Source organism: Columba livia, chromosome 1 (genome assembly GCF_036013475.1).
Source record: "Columba livia isolate bColLiv1 breed racing homer chromosome 1, bColLiv1.pat.W.v2, whole genome shotgun sequence".
Classification (NCBI taxonomy): Eukaryota; Metazoa; Chordata; class Aves; order Columbiformes; family Columbidae; genus Columba; species Columba livia.
The window spans coordinates 180,823,463-180,839,141 of NC_088602.1; the positions used below are offsets into that span (position 1 = coordinate 180,823,463).

General features: G+C 42.6%; 1 protein-coding gene across 6 annotated transcripts in view; it reads right to left on the reverse strand.

Annotated features, from left to right (window-relative positions):
• The window catches only part of PDZRN4 (PDZ domain containing ring finger 4), a 249,698-nt gene that overhangs the window by 44,949 nt on the left and 189,070 nt on the right, over window positions 1–15,679 (reverse strand). The window lies entirely within an intron of this gene.

Consider the following 15,679-nt stretch of genomic DNA (forward strand, 5'->3'; position numbering starts at 1 on the left):
TCCTAGTCTATATGAGGTCTTCTGGTATCAAAAAAGTTAACTGCAAGGCTGAGTGATGCTAAATTCACATGAATTGTGAAGTGTTTAGGGCAAACGTGCCAAGTATCAGCACCCTACAAACCATGAGGGCTAATTTGCCAATGGCAGTCAGTAGCAAAGCCTGTGGACACAGGGGCTGTGCAACATCCTTACAGAGAAAATACAACTTCGCCGTTTCCAAAGCCATGGGACTGCTGTTGACTGCTGCACAGGACCTAACTGTTGTGAGCTATTGTGGAGACAAGATGATCCTGTGCCAGGGTAGAAAGGCAGGGTTTTCTAGTAGGAAATGTGAATATCTAAGGGCACCAAAGAATCATTAAAATTTACATCCATGGGAAAATCTCTACACTGGCAGGAAATCAGGATTCTACTGTAAGTTCATGCCCAAATTACTTCTCACAGAATCACAAAGAATCACAGAATTTTAGGGATTGGAAGAGGACCTCGAAAGATCACCTAGTCCAATCCCCCTGCCGGAGCAGAAACACCTAGATGAGGTTACGCAGGAAGGCATTCAGGCAGGTCTTGAATGCCTCCAGAGAAGGACACTCCACAACCTCCCTGGGCAGCCTGTTTCAGTGTTCTGTCACCCTCACTGAGAAGAAGTTTCTTCTCATATTTAAGTGGAACCTTTTGTGTTCCAGTTTGTACCCATTACCCCTTGTCTTATCAGTGGTTGTCACCGAGAAGAGCCTGGCTCCACCCTTGTGACACTCACCCTTTATATATCTGTAAACACTAATAAGGTCACCCCTCAGTCTCCTCCAAGCTAAAGAGACCCAGCTCCCTCAGCCTTTCCTCATAAGGGAGGTGCTCCACTCCCTTAATCACCTTCGTTGCCCTGCGCTGGACTCTCTCCAGCAGTTCTCTGTCCTTCTGGAACTGAGGGGCACTTTTGTTGTACAGACAGTGAAGTTGTAGAACTTCTGCTTAATGAACTAACCCTAAACCCTCCCCAGAAATGAGTCCTAACTGACTTTTCCCCAATGCCTACAAATACTGATCGAAAACAAACTTGCTTTGCCACATCATTCTTTCATTTAGGAAATTCTGGAAACTTTCTTGTCAAAAAAGGAAAAACAATGCCAGGAAACTCAAAGGACCCATTCAGCAGCCTTCAATATCATTTTTAAGCCTGTCAGCAGAAGCATCTGCAACTAAACAAAGCCATATTTGAGACAACACAGGCAACCATAATCCTGTCTATTCATTCTATTAATTCTATTCCAGAGTGTGTGCTTGAGTATAAGGTAGAACTATCTTTCCTCTGACACAGCTTCTAAACAAGCAGCATGTTTCTATCCACATTACTCAAGAAGACATGCAAAATAACCACACTGTAGTGTAGCCACAAATGTAAAGGTCAATTGATCTAACTAGCCCTGATGCTGTACATGGTGATGAGAAGGCTAGAAATTACCCAAACAGATTTCTATACATAAAAAGGCTCAAAACTCCCTGTACTGAACGTCTGAGATCCCCAGAAGTACCATACCACTGTAGCCTAGACTGCAAAAAAGTAATATGAGTGGCAGCTAGCCTAGTCACCTAAGTTTAATGCATATATGCACTTTATCTGATGACTGAAATCAAGACTTTATGTTAAGATTTTATCATTTAAATTATCATTCATCAGATTATAACCTTGATTTATGTTAATCTAAGTACTTGGGAAAATATCAGTGGTATATAAGAGGAAGGACCAGAACAGTGGAAGAACAAGTTACAAGAAAATAAAGGAAATTTCCCAAAGGAGTGAGCTTCTGCAAACCCTCTGAGTAATTCCCATTCTTAAGTCCCCAGGAACAGAAAAATTACTTCCCTGCTGCCCGAAACCCTTTCAATATTTTTTAAGTTTCGGACAACAGGTATCATGCTTTTCCTAAAAGCAAATGCTTGAGAATAAATACTACACAGCACTGTATCATTTTTTTCCCCTATTCAAGTATAAACCACAACCATTCTGTGTCCCAGTTGAACCACATGGTGATTTTTGGCACAAGCTGACCGTATCACAGATCTGCATCAGCAAAGCAAGAAGATACTTCGATAGCATACAAAATGTATTATTAGATTTTTTTTGAAAATCAGAAGCTCTGTTTATTTACATCAGTCAATACTTATCACTTATTCTGAGGAAACAGACATAATTTCACAATAATGCCATTTACATGCAAATTTTATTTCCAAAGAATAATATTATTTTAAAATCACGAGTGTCAAAAATCACAAAAGATATGCATTTTCATTTATCCTGGGAATCTACGGCTAACCTCTATTTTCATTTATTTGTCTATTTAATTTAAGACTTTAAAAAAATTCCATCCTTCATTTTGGTTTCTTATGAAATACAAGCTCTTCAAACATCCAATACTTGTTTAAATTGTCACTTGATGTTCATCAACACACTTGGTTGATCTGCATAAAGGTCACCTAATTTATGAATGCCGCTTTTCTCAGAAGAAAATCTATAGCTGAATTACTCTGTGCTGTCAGTTGTCCTGCCCACTTGGGGCTGGGAAGAGAAAATTTATTTTAAAACCTAAAGCCAGTGCTACAGATGGGGTTGAAAGCCCTCCTCATGTAGCTTCTTTAAGGGTTTTCTGCCTCTTGCATTATCCCCCAACTTAACACCCACATATAGTTACCCTGGGAGCTGTAGACAGCTGAGCACTTATTTACAGCAAACCACTTACAGGTTCTTAGTGGATGATGAAATAAATTCCTTGCCTTGCAAAGGTTACTATCAGTGGAATCCAGGGTACTATTTTAAGTGGATAGAGAAATCAGTCACTTTTAACAGTCAACACAAAGACATGGGAATACATTTGTTGTAGCAGATGGGCTAATTAATCCACAAGCAAGTTGCGAATGTTAAGTAAAGAATGTATCTTTTCTCATGTAAGCCATCCTCCAGCCCTGTTTGATTAAGCTTCTGTTTAATGAACAATTACAGAATCACAGAATGGTTGGGGTTGGAAGTGACCTCTGAAGATCATCTAGTCCAATACACCTGCTAAAGCAGGTTCACCTAGAGCAGATCGCACAGCAATGTGTCCAGGCGGGTTTTGAATGTCTCCAGAGAAGGAGACTCCACAACCTCTCTGGGCAGCCTGTTCCAGTGCTCTGGCACCCTCTAAATAAAGAAGTTTCTCCTCACATTTAGATGGAATCTCCCACGCTTCAGTCTGTGCCCATTCCCCTTCATTCTATCGTTGGGCACCACTGAAAGGAATCTGGTCCCATCCTCTTGACATCCACCCTTGAGATATTTATAAACATCGATGAGATCCCCTCTCAGCCTTCTCTTCTCCAGGCTGAACAGACCCAGCTCTCTCAGTCTCTCCTTATAAGAAAGATGCTCCAGACCCCTAATCATCTTTGTAGCCCGCTGCTGGACTCCCTCCAGTAATTCCTTATCCTTCTTAAATTGTGGGGCCCAGAACTGGATGCAGTACTCCAGATGTGCCCTCACCAGGGCAGAGTAGAGGGGGAGGAGAGCCTCCCTCGATCTGGTGGTCACACTCTTCTTAATGTACCTCAGGATACTGTTGGCCTTCTTGGACACAAGGGCACATAGTTGACTCATGGTCAACCTGTTGTCGACCAGAACTCCCAGGTCCTTCTCTGCAGTGCTGCGTTCTAGTAGTTCCGCCCCTAACCTGTACTGGTGCCTGGGGTTATTCCTCCCCAGGTGCAGGACCCTACACTTGCCCGTGTTGAAATTCATCAGGTTCTTCTCTGCCAAGTCCTCCTGTCTGTCCAGGTCTCACTGAATGGCAGCACAGCTTTCTGGTGTGTCAGCCCTTCCTCCCAGTTTGGTAACATCCACAAACTTGCTGCGGGTGCACTCAGTCTATTCATCCAGGTCATTGATGAACACATTGAACAGGGCTGGACCCAGAACTGATCCCTGGGGAACCCCACTAACTACAGGCCTCCAAACAGACTCTGCACTGTTGATCACAACCCTCTGAGCTCTGCCACCCAGGCAGCTCATGATCCATCTCATCGTGCATTCATCCAGCCTGCACTTCTTGAACTTGCCTGTGAGGATGTAGTGAGAGACGGTGTCAAAAGCCGTGCTGAAGTCAAGATAGACAACATCCACTACTCTTATCTCGTCTACCCAGTCAGTCATACCATCACAGAAGGCTATCAGGTTGGTCAAACATGATTTTCCTCTGGTGAACCCATGCTGACTACTCCTGAAAACCTTCTTTTCCTCCACATGCTTGGAGATGATGTCCAGAATGAGCTGTTCCATCACCTTTCCAGGGATGGAGGTGAGGCTGACTGGCCTGTAGGTTTCTGGGTCATCCTTCTTGCCCTTTTTGAAGACTGGCGTGACACTGGCTTTCTTCCAGTCCTCAGGCACCTCTCTTGTTCTCCAAGAATCTCCTGACCCATCCTGTTCTGGACACATTGCAAAGTCTGGGCCACTTATCAACATCTCCCCCAGAATGACGGCTGACCACTGCCTGGGTTCTGGCCATCCCCTTCTTGCTCTAAATCCAGCCACATGCCAAACTTCATAATCGTCAGAAAATAAACAAGCAAACGTGCTTTGTCTGTTGCACAAATCAACTGACATTGGCCAACTGCCACTTCCAAGGCAAGCACCATGTATGGAGGTTTATTCCCACTTACACAGATGTGGACAGTAGAGAAGGAAGGAGGGACAGGACTAAGTAACAAAACACTGACTATAAAAAAATATAGGCAAATGGTTGTTAGGTTATCCTTGTGCTTTGGAGTCTAAAAATAAATAACTACAAATAAATAAATAAATAAATAAAAATCAGTCCTTCAATGAACACTTCTTCCAGGATTTAAGTGCCTGTGACTGAGAAATGAAATAGTCTTGTCTTCTAACACTTTTCTGACGTTTATAATTTCTTTTAATCCTGGCCAGAATTTTTGAATCAAGACAGGCCAGAAATGTTGATATGTTTCCTGTACTCTTTACTTCCCCCTTATGAAGACAGAAAGGAAAAAAAGAAACAGGGAAGAAGGGAATAGTGAAAAAAAAGGAAAAAAAGATGTGTAGTTATGTGACTGTAACCATCACAAAAGGTGTTATATTAGCAGCTCATGAGATAACCTCCTATCCTCAGCAAATACCTGGCATATGCATATGCAAGTTGAAATTTAAGATCAGCTCTGCTGAAGTAAAATCCTTGGAGATCCCTCCATTTAATCAGTAAGGGCAAAGGGAAGAATAATCAGAGTGTTCTGCTAGAGCAGAGACATCCAGACACAAGAGTTTCCCAGTAAAATGACAGAGATGCTGTCTGACATGACGGTGGAGTTCACACAAGGCTCACTGTCCTCAGAGATTTCAACACCCAGGCAAGAGATGCCTCTGACCTGACAGGTGCTATATCTGCTCTCATCACAGCAGTCTCTTCACCTCCAAACCCTTGCCCCAAATACATCCACACTACCACACCCTGAGTGCATCCTTGGATGGCAAACTGGCACAAAGGATCGAACACTGTCCCTTAGTCTGACCAGTCCTTCTTTGGGACAAGAATTGGAACCCTCCCTAACTGCAAGCCACTGAAAAAAGAACAAAACCGTACCTACCACCTTTCTCCTAGACTTACAGTGTTCAGCACACACAGACTCTGGAAAACTTCCATTGCTGAGTATCACCAGCTGTGGGGCTCCCCGGGCAGGACAGGGGAGCACAGGACACATGAGCTACCAGTGACACACACACTGGAGAGGACACTGCAATGGTTCTGCTAACGACAACGTGACTGCTCATCTACAGAAATGGCATTCGACACACTGACCTTTTAGGTTGCAGTTCAGTACTAAGCTGCATTTCTTGGGCAAGTTAATCTGAAAGGCAGCAATTTCAGCCGTTACCCAATAGCACTATCTCAGTCAGGGTTCAGGCAAGTTCACTAAAGGCACCACTTTTATTGCACTGGTTAATGACATTTCCTCTTCCTTAGCCGGATGAGTTAGCGATGCTTGTTCCCATTTGATCCTTTGTTGCCCGGGCTGCCCAATCAGCATCCCTCCTGAAAGCTACACAGCAGCTGAACACACAGGCCCTGGCTGCTTCCCTCAGGCTGATCCACAGGCTTGTTATCAGAATTACATCTCCATTACCTGTAGAGCTGAGGCTTGTCCTGTTTGATAGGTCATGTAGCTGGTTCAACAGTACTGAACAGACCCAGGCAATGCCCAGCACTGCAGACTTCTGTGCATCTTCCTATGCATAACCAGCAGCACTTCCATTTCCCAGTATTTAGCAGAAATCTACTGTGGCTGAAAAGCCTATGGTTAAGCCTTAAGCTCAGCAGGGCAAAATAAATGCTGCAAAAAGTGGGAAAACATAACAATATACCTGTTTCCACTCTGTAAAGCTTTCTTCAAGGGGCAGACAACTCAGTGACTTCCCAGCAATTCTGATTATCTAAACAGCAGCTGTCAGAAAAAAAGTACCCTTCTCTCAATTGACCTCAAGGCGATGCTTCATTTTGTCAGACTTGTCCACTGCAATCAGTGCATCTGTGGGCAGGTCTGACAGCTGGAACTGCTGTCTGTGAAGGACATGACACATCCCCAAAAGACCCCAGCAAGGAGCTGGACACTGCTTGGAAGTACTGTCTGACAAGCTCTCCTAGGGAATTCAAAAGACTTTCAAACTGGATTGTAAAAAGTACGCCAGGTAGATGTACAGGGAATGAAGAAAGAGCTCCATCACAACAGCAAACTAGTGAGCAAGGTAATTAATACAGAAGTGCTTGTGCAGCTTTAGTTCTCCAACAAATACAAACTGTAGTTCAAGATCTTTTTCTCCATGATTTTACCTTCTCTATCCAGTCATCTCAAGCTAAAACAAAACCACTGTTACAAGAAGTGTCTCCCAAATCTTTGTGTGCAGAATTGTGTTCTGTGTTTTGAAAGAAAATAAAAATCCACTGTAAGCAAAAAAAATCACCGAATAATTGCCCCCTTCTCCTGCCTCTCCCTTCCAGCTGGCTGGGTTAGGCATAACCATCATTCACCATAAATACCTCTGAGCATTTAAATCTCCTCTAACAGTGTATGGAAAATCAGGCAAAATGTCCACCCTGGGAGACACCTGACATTTCCACATGTAAAGTCTCTTTGGGGATCTGGTCCCTTACCTTGAGAAGCATTTCAGAAAAACACCTGGGTCCTAAAATGCCACATTCACACCTCCAGGATAACTATGCCCACTCCAAGAAGTTTAAAAGCACTACTGAGTTAGCAGCTTTAAACTGTGGCCCAAACGTGACCTGAACTCCTGCACTTCATGACATGAGGCTTGGAAGCCTGCGTAACCGCAAAATACACCCTTCACCTACTCACTTTGTGTTAAAATGATGCCCAGCTCGCATTGACCCTTTCAAGTCCTTTAGTGCTGATTTTTGGCAACATCAGAACAGCTCAGAAAGCTCAGCCCAGAAAGCACAGCAACTGCTCAGAAAAGATTCACTTGAGTTTTGAAAGAGAGAATGTACTATTATCTGCAAGTCTCTTAGTTTGTGTTATTTGCAATTCTCTTGGTTTGTGAGTGAAAATACCAAATTAAATTTAAGAATCACTGCATTAGTCTCACAGTGAGCTGCCCAGAGACAAGTGCTGGTAGATATGCATACGTGAGCAGCTGTTACTCTCCTTTTCCAACTCCCTCAGTCTACCCAGCAGACATATTACTAGTTGCTACGGCCATCTTTCTTGCATCCTCTTCCAGCTGGTATTCCCAGTCTCATTCTCCTCTGCCTTGCTTTGCTACCTCTGGTCTCTCTCTACTCTCCTTTCTCTTAGGCTGTCTCCTCTTCTCACTTTGCCCTTTTCTTTCAGTGTGGACCATATTTTGCCCCCCAGGCTTTTCCTTTATCTCATGCCTCCCAACTCAGTGTCTTCCATCTTTCCTTTCCTGAACCCTTCCCCACAAAGACCTCCCACTGTCCTCTCACTGAACCTGTCCCCTTCCCGTGGGTGAGGACACTGGTACTTGTCATGCTCCCACAGCAACAGCTGGACATTCTGAACACCCGTGACATGTGTCTTCACTGGCACCTCCCGGTACCAACACAAACACCCAGCCAACCCAGATGGTGATGTAACAAGGCTGGAGTGTATTCAACATGTAAATTGCTTTTAATATTGACAAACAGGTTTTCTGATGATATTAGGATTCTGCCTGAGGGCAATAAAGACTAAACTAGCTGTGGCATACATAAAATATATTGAGTTACTTGATATAATTAGACCATCATTTACTACATTAATCACTGTAAACTTTTTCTATTTGTGGATAGGACATTATATAAATCTCTCATAAGATCTACCACATACAGCAACTCCTTGATGGTGGAGAAAAATATATTCAAAGGCCAGTGTGTGTGCTCAGAACAAATAATTTTTATCTCTAAGCCCCTGCACTGAATGCTGTATTCTCCTGTGAACTTCACAGCGCCTCTGCTCTACCACAAGCTCACTTTCCAGTTTCTCTTCCAGGGTATGTGCTTTTCTCAGGAAAGAAGCACTTCAAAAGGTAGTTGCCATTAAAGTTTTAGGAGATCAAATTAATGACATTCTTTAATCATCTGTATTTCCCAAAGAATAATGGAAGGGCTTAATGGCAGATTTCAGGACTGTAAATAATGTGTAGTCACTTTCCTCCTTTTCAGGGAATCATATTCTACATTTCACTAACAATAAAAGTCTCTGTTTCACCTCTAAAAAGACCCCCAGCCTTCCATGAACTCATCTATGGCTGGCATCACCACATGAATGTCACACTTATCACTGTCATAACAATTCATCCATATACAGATGCTTGAAACTCCTGGTCTCCTCTGAACCGAGTAGTTTAAAAAGATAGATAGCTGCCTTCTGGCTAATTGTGGGAGTTCTTTCATTACTATAAAAAGACTTTTTATATCTCAAGTGACTTTATAAGCAGTGAATAATGAGACTTAAAGTCTTTGGAAAAGAGTCCACTGATCAAATGCTAGGATAACTTATGGGCACAGTGACCTTTTCCTCAGTAAGAGACTCCAAACTGCTGCTGTTGGCACATTATTAAAATTCCCCATTTATGGCGCACAGTTAAGCACCAGGCAGATTTTATTTTTTATTTTTAAATTCAATTTAAGGTAGCACAGCAAGAGCTAGAGCTCTCCCGGGGCTGAGGACTCACTCCTGACACTCCAGCTGTGCAGGAGCAGGACAGACAGCAGTGGCAGCAGCAACCACAGCTGGCTGCTCCTGACTGAGATGCCAGCGCCCAGGGCCTGCTTCCCCCACGCACACTCATCCTCACCCCAGCATGGGAGCACATACCTGCCAGCCCATCCACCAGCAAGCACCAGTGCACTGGGTTGGCTCTTAAAAGTTGAAGAGAAGAGCAAATAACAGCACATTGCCTCCAGCCTCTCTAGTAAGCAGAGTTTTGCCCAGGTCAGGAGGGTGCTCCACGTGCCAGTGTTTCACACTGTGAAACACCAGTGATGTTAAACCCAAAGTCAGAGCGCTGAGCCTGGTACTAGTCCTGACTGAAACCCTGGCCAGCCCTGGGTGCTGCCACACATCTAGCCCAACCTCATGTCCTGCTGGGGTGCTGAACATGCGAAATGCTAAGGTTACAGTGCTCCCTAAAAGCGTCTGTGCTTGCTTTTCTTTAATGCACATACAACAGACTTACACTATTTTAACATGCATTTCTCTCTGTGTATCTGTTTTAATAGCCATCTTGAAGGAATAGAAAAGGCTCCCCTTCTCTTGAAATACAACTTGGAGGGTTGCTTTCATTATTTTTCCATTCTTCTCTCATGCTGCCTCAACACTAATTCCACACTGTTGTTCTCCACTGATTTTCATGGCTTCACTTCAGAAGAAGCATATTGGCAATTTTTTGTGTGTGTGCATAAAGTACTTGCAAAAATTCCTTCCAACTTTTTACAGGACTAAACATTTAAAAAATACTTTTCAGGAGCTCACATGTATTTACAGTGGATCAGTCATGACACAGCAATAGATTACAATGAAGTTTAACTACTTCACCCTGCCCCTGGAACATGGCATATGGCAATTTCTTTATCTCTTTTTCAAATAAGAAAAAAAAATGTACATTCAGAGGAACTACTCATTTGATAAAATTAAGCAAGTGATGGGTCCAACCTGCCATGCAAAAGTCCATCAGATGCTTTTGTAACAGAAAGTTCCCAGTAGCTCTTAGGAAAACTTATCAAGAATTTTCAATTGACCATCAAGAGAGTGAGTAATATTAACAATAGCATGCTTGTACATGTTTAGTTACATACAATGAACACAGAAGAAACTACATGTAGATGCACAGAAAATGGATGTGTGAAACATATTTGTGTCTGTTTCTTCACTTTTGCTTCTCTCAGTCCTGCTTTGATACTCCTTTAAACACTATTTAGCCATGCACGACTACTTAATTTTTCTTACTGCATTGACACAGACATATTTTAAGTTGCTCCTTTCTAAAGTTTAATTGCCAAATACATTCTTAGCAGGGAAAATGTTAAGGGATGTGAATATTAGGATCAGGTTAATTCTGTCTTATATATACAGCACCATGGCTATGTACAGGTCTTCAGCAGTAAGGGCTGTAGCTCCTTCCTGGCTGAAAATCAATTACAGCCTCTATTTCTGTCTCAGTGTTTTTATGTCTGTTCTTCCTTCTGGAGTATCTCTCTCCTTCCTCTTTCCGCATCTCTGCCACCCCTCACCACTTCCTTCCTCTGTTTTGTTCCATCTGTCTCTTTGGCTTGCCTCCCTTACCTTTCTCTTGCTCCTCTTACTTCCTTTATCTTCTTAGGCTTGGTCTGTGCAGTGTCAGCAGCAGCTGCCACGCCTGTGCTGGTTCCTGCAAGAGGAACCTTCCTGTGTATGAAGTTGACTTGTGAAGCCCCTCCATATTGGCTTCAGATGAGAAGGGAGTCACTGGATTGTTTCTGCAACAGGCTCTCCAACATCAGCAAAGGGCAACTAGCAAGGAAGTTCACACAACGCTCATAATTTTCTTCTTTCCAGGCAGTTCTGGGTGTATGGCAAGACTGTGTCAGAGCTGCTGTTCCAGGTCTCCAAGGCACAGCAAGGCTCCTAAGGACCAAACAGCTGAAGAATATGGCAGGGAGCTTACATGTGGCTTGTAGCCAAGGCTGCGCAGTCCACTGACCACTGAATACGCTGCATGAATCAGATTTGTACCATCGCTTTGCAATACTAAAAATATCACTGAAATCCAAGCAGGTTTTGAAGAATGTCTGTGTCAACTATTCAGAGAAAAACCTGGCCTTTGGATGCACATGGGCAGTTCTTACTGCTTTCAGTTGCCGTGCACTGATATCAGATGGTGCAGTTTAGCACATAGAGCAGAAAAGACCTTTTAACATCAGGAACAGAGTAATTCTTTCTGTTCTGAGCAACAGAGTTATCCTTTAATATGTAATGAGATTATTTGACAGCTTTTTTATTATCTTATGTAAAAGCAGCATGAACAATTTAATTAAAACACTGATATTGCAGTCCACACTTCACACCTCCTATACTTACATCTTTAGTAAAAAACACCTATGCACAAGGACCATATTTTTTTGGTTATACAGTATCAAGCAACACAGAGAACCAAAGTAAATAGGACCTCCTAGATATTGCTGCAATAAAAATAGTGATAATACATCTGCGCTGAGAATTTAGATAACAAATTATAAGGGACATGAATTTAAATAGACATGTCTCAAAATAAAGTTTATGGCCTAAACAGTGAAAAAACTTTAACCATGGCATACACTGGGATATGACTACAAGGGCAATGTCATAATTGTTTTGTTTTAGGAATAAAGTCCTTTTAGAAATGTGTTTTTCTTTTTTTTAATTTATATGACATTTTCTAAAAGAAAAAGGTAGATACCAACGAAAGAAGAAATAAGGCACTTTATTTTTTACATTAGATATTAAAAGAGAAGTGTTAGGTGCACAAATTCCTCATGGCCATATACTAATTATATACACAGGATTGTTTTATCAAAGGAGATAAAGTTCTATATGTACTTATAAAAGAACGATTAACAGCTGACCATCTAGAAATGCTTTTCATGAGGTTTAAAAAAGCACAGTTTGTAAAAACAAAGTTCCTGAACAAACAAAGTCATTTCAGCTAAATCAACGACACTGAAAGGTGACATTACTCAACTGAACTTCTTAATTAAACCTCACAGACAGATTTTAATATGTCATATTTGCTCTCTTACCATGACTTCTGCCTTGTAATGTTTATTTACACTAAATTCTGCAACCTTCTTCAGGGGAGGCAAGAAACTGTGGCAAAACACAGAATTTGTATGTTGGGTACAAGTATAAATAGGGAGAGTAGCAGCTGGAGAGCAGCCCTGAGGACAGGGGCCTGGGGGTGCTGGGCTACAGCAGCTCAATATTGGTCAGCTGTGTGAGCCCCGGCAGCCACGAGGGCAAACCTCATCCTGGGTGCATCAAACACAGCACAACCAGCCAGGAAAAAGAGGTGATTATCCCACTGCATTCAGTGTTGGAGCGGCCCCACCTGGAGCACTGTGTGCAGTTCTGGGCTCCACCATTTAAGAAGGATATGAAGGTCCTTGAATGCAACCAGAGGACAAAGCTGCAGAAAGGGCTGGAAAGAATGTCCTGTGAGGAGTGGCTGAGGACTCTGAATTTGTCTGTTTTGGAGAAAAGGAGGCTGAGGGGTGACCTCATTGCTCTCTAAAGCTGCTTGAGGAGGGGACATGAACAGGGAGTGGCTGATCTCCCTTGTATCCAGTGATAGGACCTGCGGTAATGGTTCAAGTCTGCACCGCGGAGATTTAGACTGAGTATTAGGGAGCATTTATCTACTGAGAGGGTGGTCAAACACTCGAACGGGCTTCCTAAAGAGATGGTTGCCACCCCAAGCTTGTCAGTGTTTAAGAGGCATTTGGACAACACCTTCAGTAACATGCTTTAGCTTTTGGACAGCACTGAATTGGTCAGGCAGTTGGACTAGATGATCTTCGCAGGTCCCTTCCAACTAGTAAATATTCTATCCTATCCTATCTTCTATTCTCACTGAAACCAAAATAATATATTTCGACATCACAGCTTGTAAAAAGTTTATTTGTATTTTAAATAGGAGGCAGACAGGGAGGAGCAGCATAGGCTTGCAACTGGATGGATATATTGTAGCAAAGTGCAGATTTCAAGTGAATCCTAATTCTAGACGTTCTTAGAGCTCACATGTACCTAGATCCAAGAATTTCTTCTCGGCTTACTTGTTGAAAAGGTTATGTTTTCGAAAGGCTCAGCTGGAGAACAGAATATTTTTCTTCTTAAATTTAAAATCAAATAATAGGCTCTCCTTTAAAAATGCACATAATGTAGGACTTAAGAGTAGCTCTCATGTTACTGTTGACAGATATATTCTTTAAGAAAGCCAGGTTCCTTTCAGCTTTCATGGTAAGCTAGCTTTACAAGCTAGTCAAATAAAATGTCATAGGATAAAGATATCGGTGAAAAGAACCAAAGCTGAAAAGCAGAGGGTGCCAATAAATCTAGAAATGTCTGAAGGCAGTTCAAAATGGAAGGGCAAAATTTAAACAAACCTTCCCCACCCAAGAAGAGACAGTCCGGCATATACCATTCCTGGCGATCAATTCTACTATTTGAATTTGTCTTGACGCTTGTTGGGCTTGATCGCTGACATGGAACCGTGGCAGAAAAGCCAGGCCACCGGGGAAATCTGGCCGGTTTCCACATCTGAGAGTGAATCACCTGACTGCAGGTCTCCAATCCTCATAGCACTGTACTTTGTTCAAGCATAAACCATTTTGTCTGTTGTGTTTCAGGTCTGCCTCCAAGATCTCAGGATAAAGAAAATTCTTTGTTTACTATTCATACAAGAGACAGGAAATACTGGGTGAGATTCCAGCCAGGAATGGCACAGGTAGCTTTTCAGGCAGACAATTTTAAAATAAACCTGCCGAGTTAATATTCATGGGTTTGTTTCTCACTGTGACTACTTTGCAGTTAATTAATGATATTCTGTTAGACAACAAGCAAAATGTCTGAGAAAAGGGACCGCAGATTTCAAATTCAGTGAAAATTCAATATTTACATATGTAGGAGACAAATCTGCTCTTGATGGCGATTCTCAGAGAAGAATTTTGTGGGAAAGAATTTGCATACTGGCCTGGAGTACTTTCATCAACAGCAAAGGGAAATACCACCATGCTCAGCTGTCAGTGCAGAAGTCTCACTAAAACACAGTTAAGGTAGCCAGTGCTGTCTTACACCCAGAACATGCATATTTTTCCTATCTCCCCCTCCAAAACTCAGCCTTAGGAAAACCCAGAAGCAGTGAGGTCAGTTACCCAGCCGTACAAGCTGAACCTCCAGCTTCCTCTTGACGCCTGCTGCAGTCAGTGGCAGCGAGCCACAGGCAAGCCATCACATCCAGTACATCACACAGCTCTGTTGAGCGAGAGAAGGATTACTTGGAGCAGCTTGTGATACTGTGATCTCAGAGAGAGTGATACTGTCCCATCTGACATCCTCATGCATGACCAAGAGATGAGGTGCACAAATACCAAAAGGGATGCATTATCCTCATTTCACTCTGGGCAGTTGGGGTAGGAGGAGGCACTGAGGTGCTCAGAGGCTGCCAGGCAGGAGATGGCAAAGAGACATCGTGCACAACAGGCTGGAAGCAAACTCAAAGGCACTTCTGGAGCTACAATCAAAGCCTGGCAGTTAAGTAGCCATTTTTCCCCACCAGGTCTTCCCTCCTACTCCAGGTGCAGGTTAATCAGCCAGTCTTCTTTAGAAGTAAGGAAACCAATGGAACACAAGACTTTTCCTTAAAAAATGCGGACAGTAAGGACTGGGGGCAGTATCAGCATCATATTGACACAGTAGCCTAATGAGTAAGTAATTTGCCTAGAAACTGCAGAAGGTGAACTCAGCATAACTGAGTATGGAATTATGTCTTTTTCCCTCTGCAAGGCAGCCTTTTCACCAGGCTACTGGACATTTTGGAATGCAAGAAATGACACACTGATTTCTGAAGCTGCAATTTGAAGTAATTAATCTAACCATTAAATAGCGCTGGAGTTAAGGAACTAATGTGGGTAAATGAAGGCTACTCTTAGGAAATGCTACCTCTGTCCCAGTCAAATGGATACAAGAACTATGTTCAGGAATCTCCCAGCAGCAGAGCAAATGAGAGAAATAACAGGTCTCGTCTGAATCTCTGGGTCTCTTTTGCTTATTACATTTTGATTACTGTACTTTCTTAAATCATGACTCACTACAGAGTTTCTCACCTTCTCGCCTCAATAGTTAGCCTTCTCTCCTTTCCGACTCCTTTTTTTTCCCCCGGGTTCCCAAGTAAACCTCCCAGTCCTGCTGAAGCCATGGAAATTTTAGAATACATTAGACATGTCATTAAGAATTGGCAGGTGAAGTTTGCTGATATTTCTGCAAAGGTCACTAATAAAAGTATTAAACTGGATCAGTGCAAAGACAAACCCTTCTGGAGCTCCACCAACAACCTCTCTCCAGCCTTTCACTTTCCCTTTTAACACTACATGTAGCTATTATT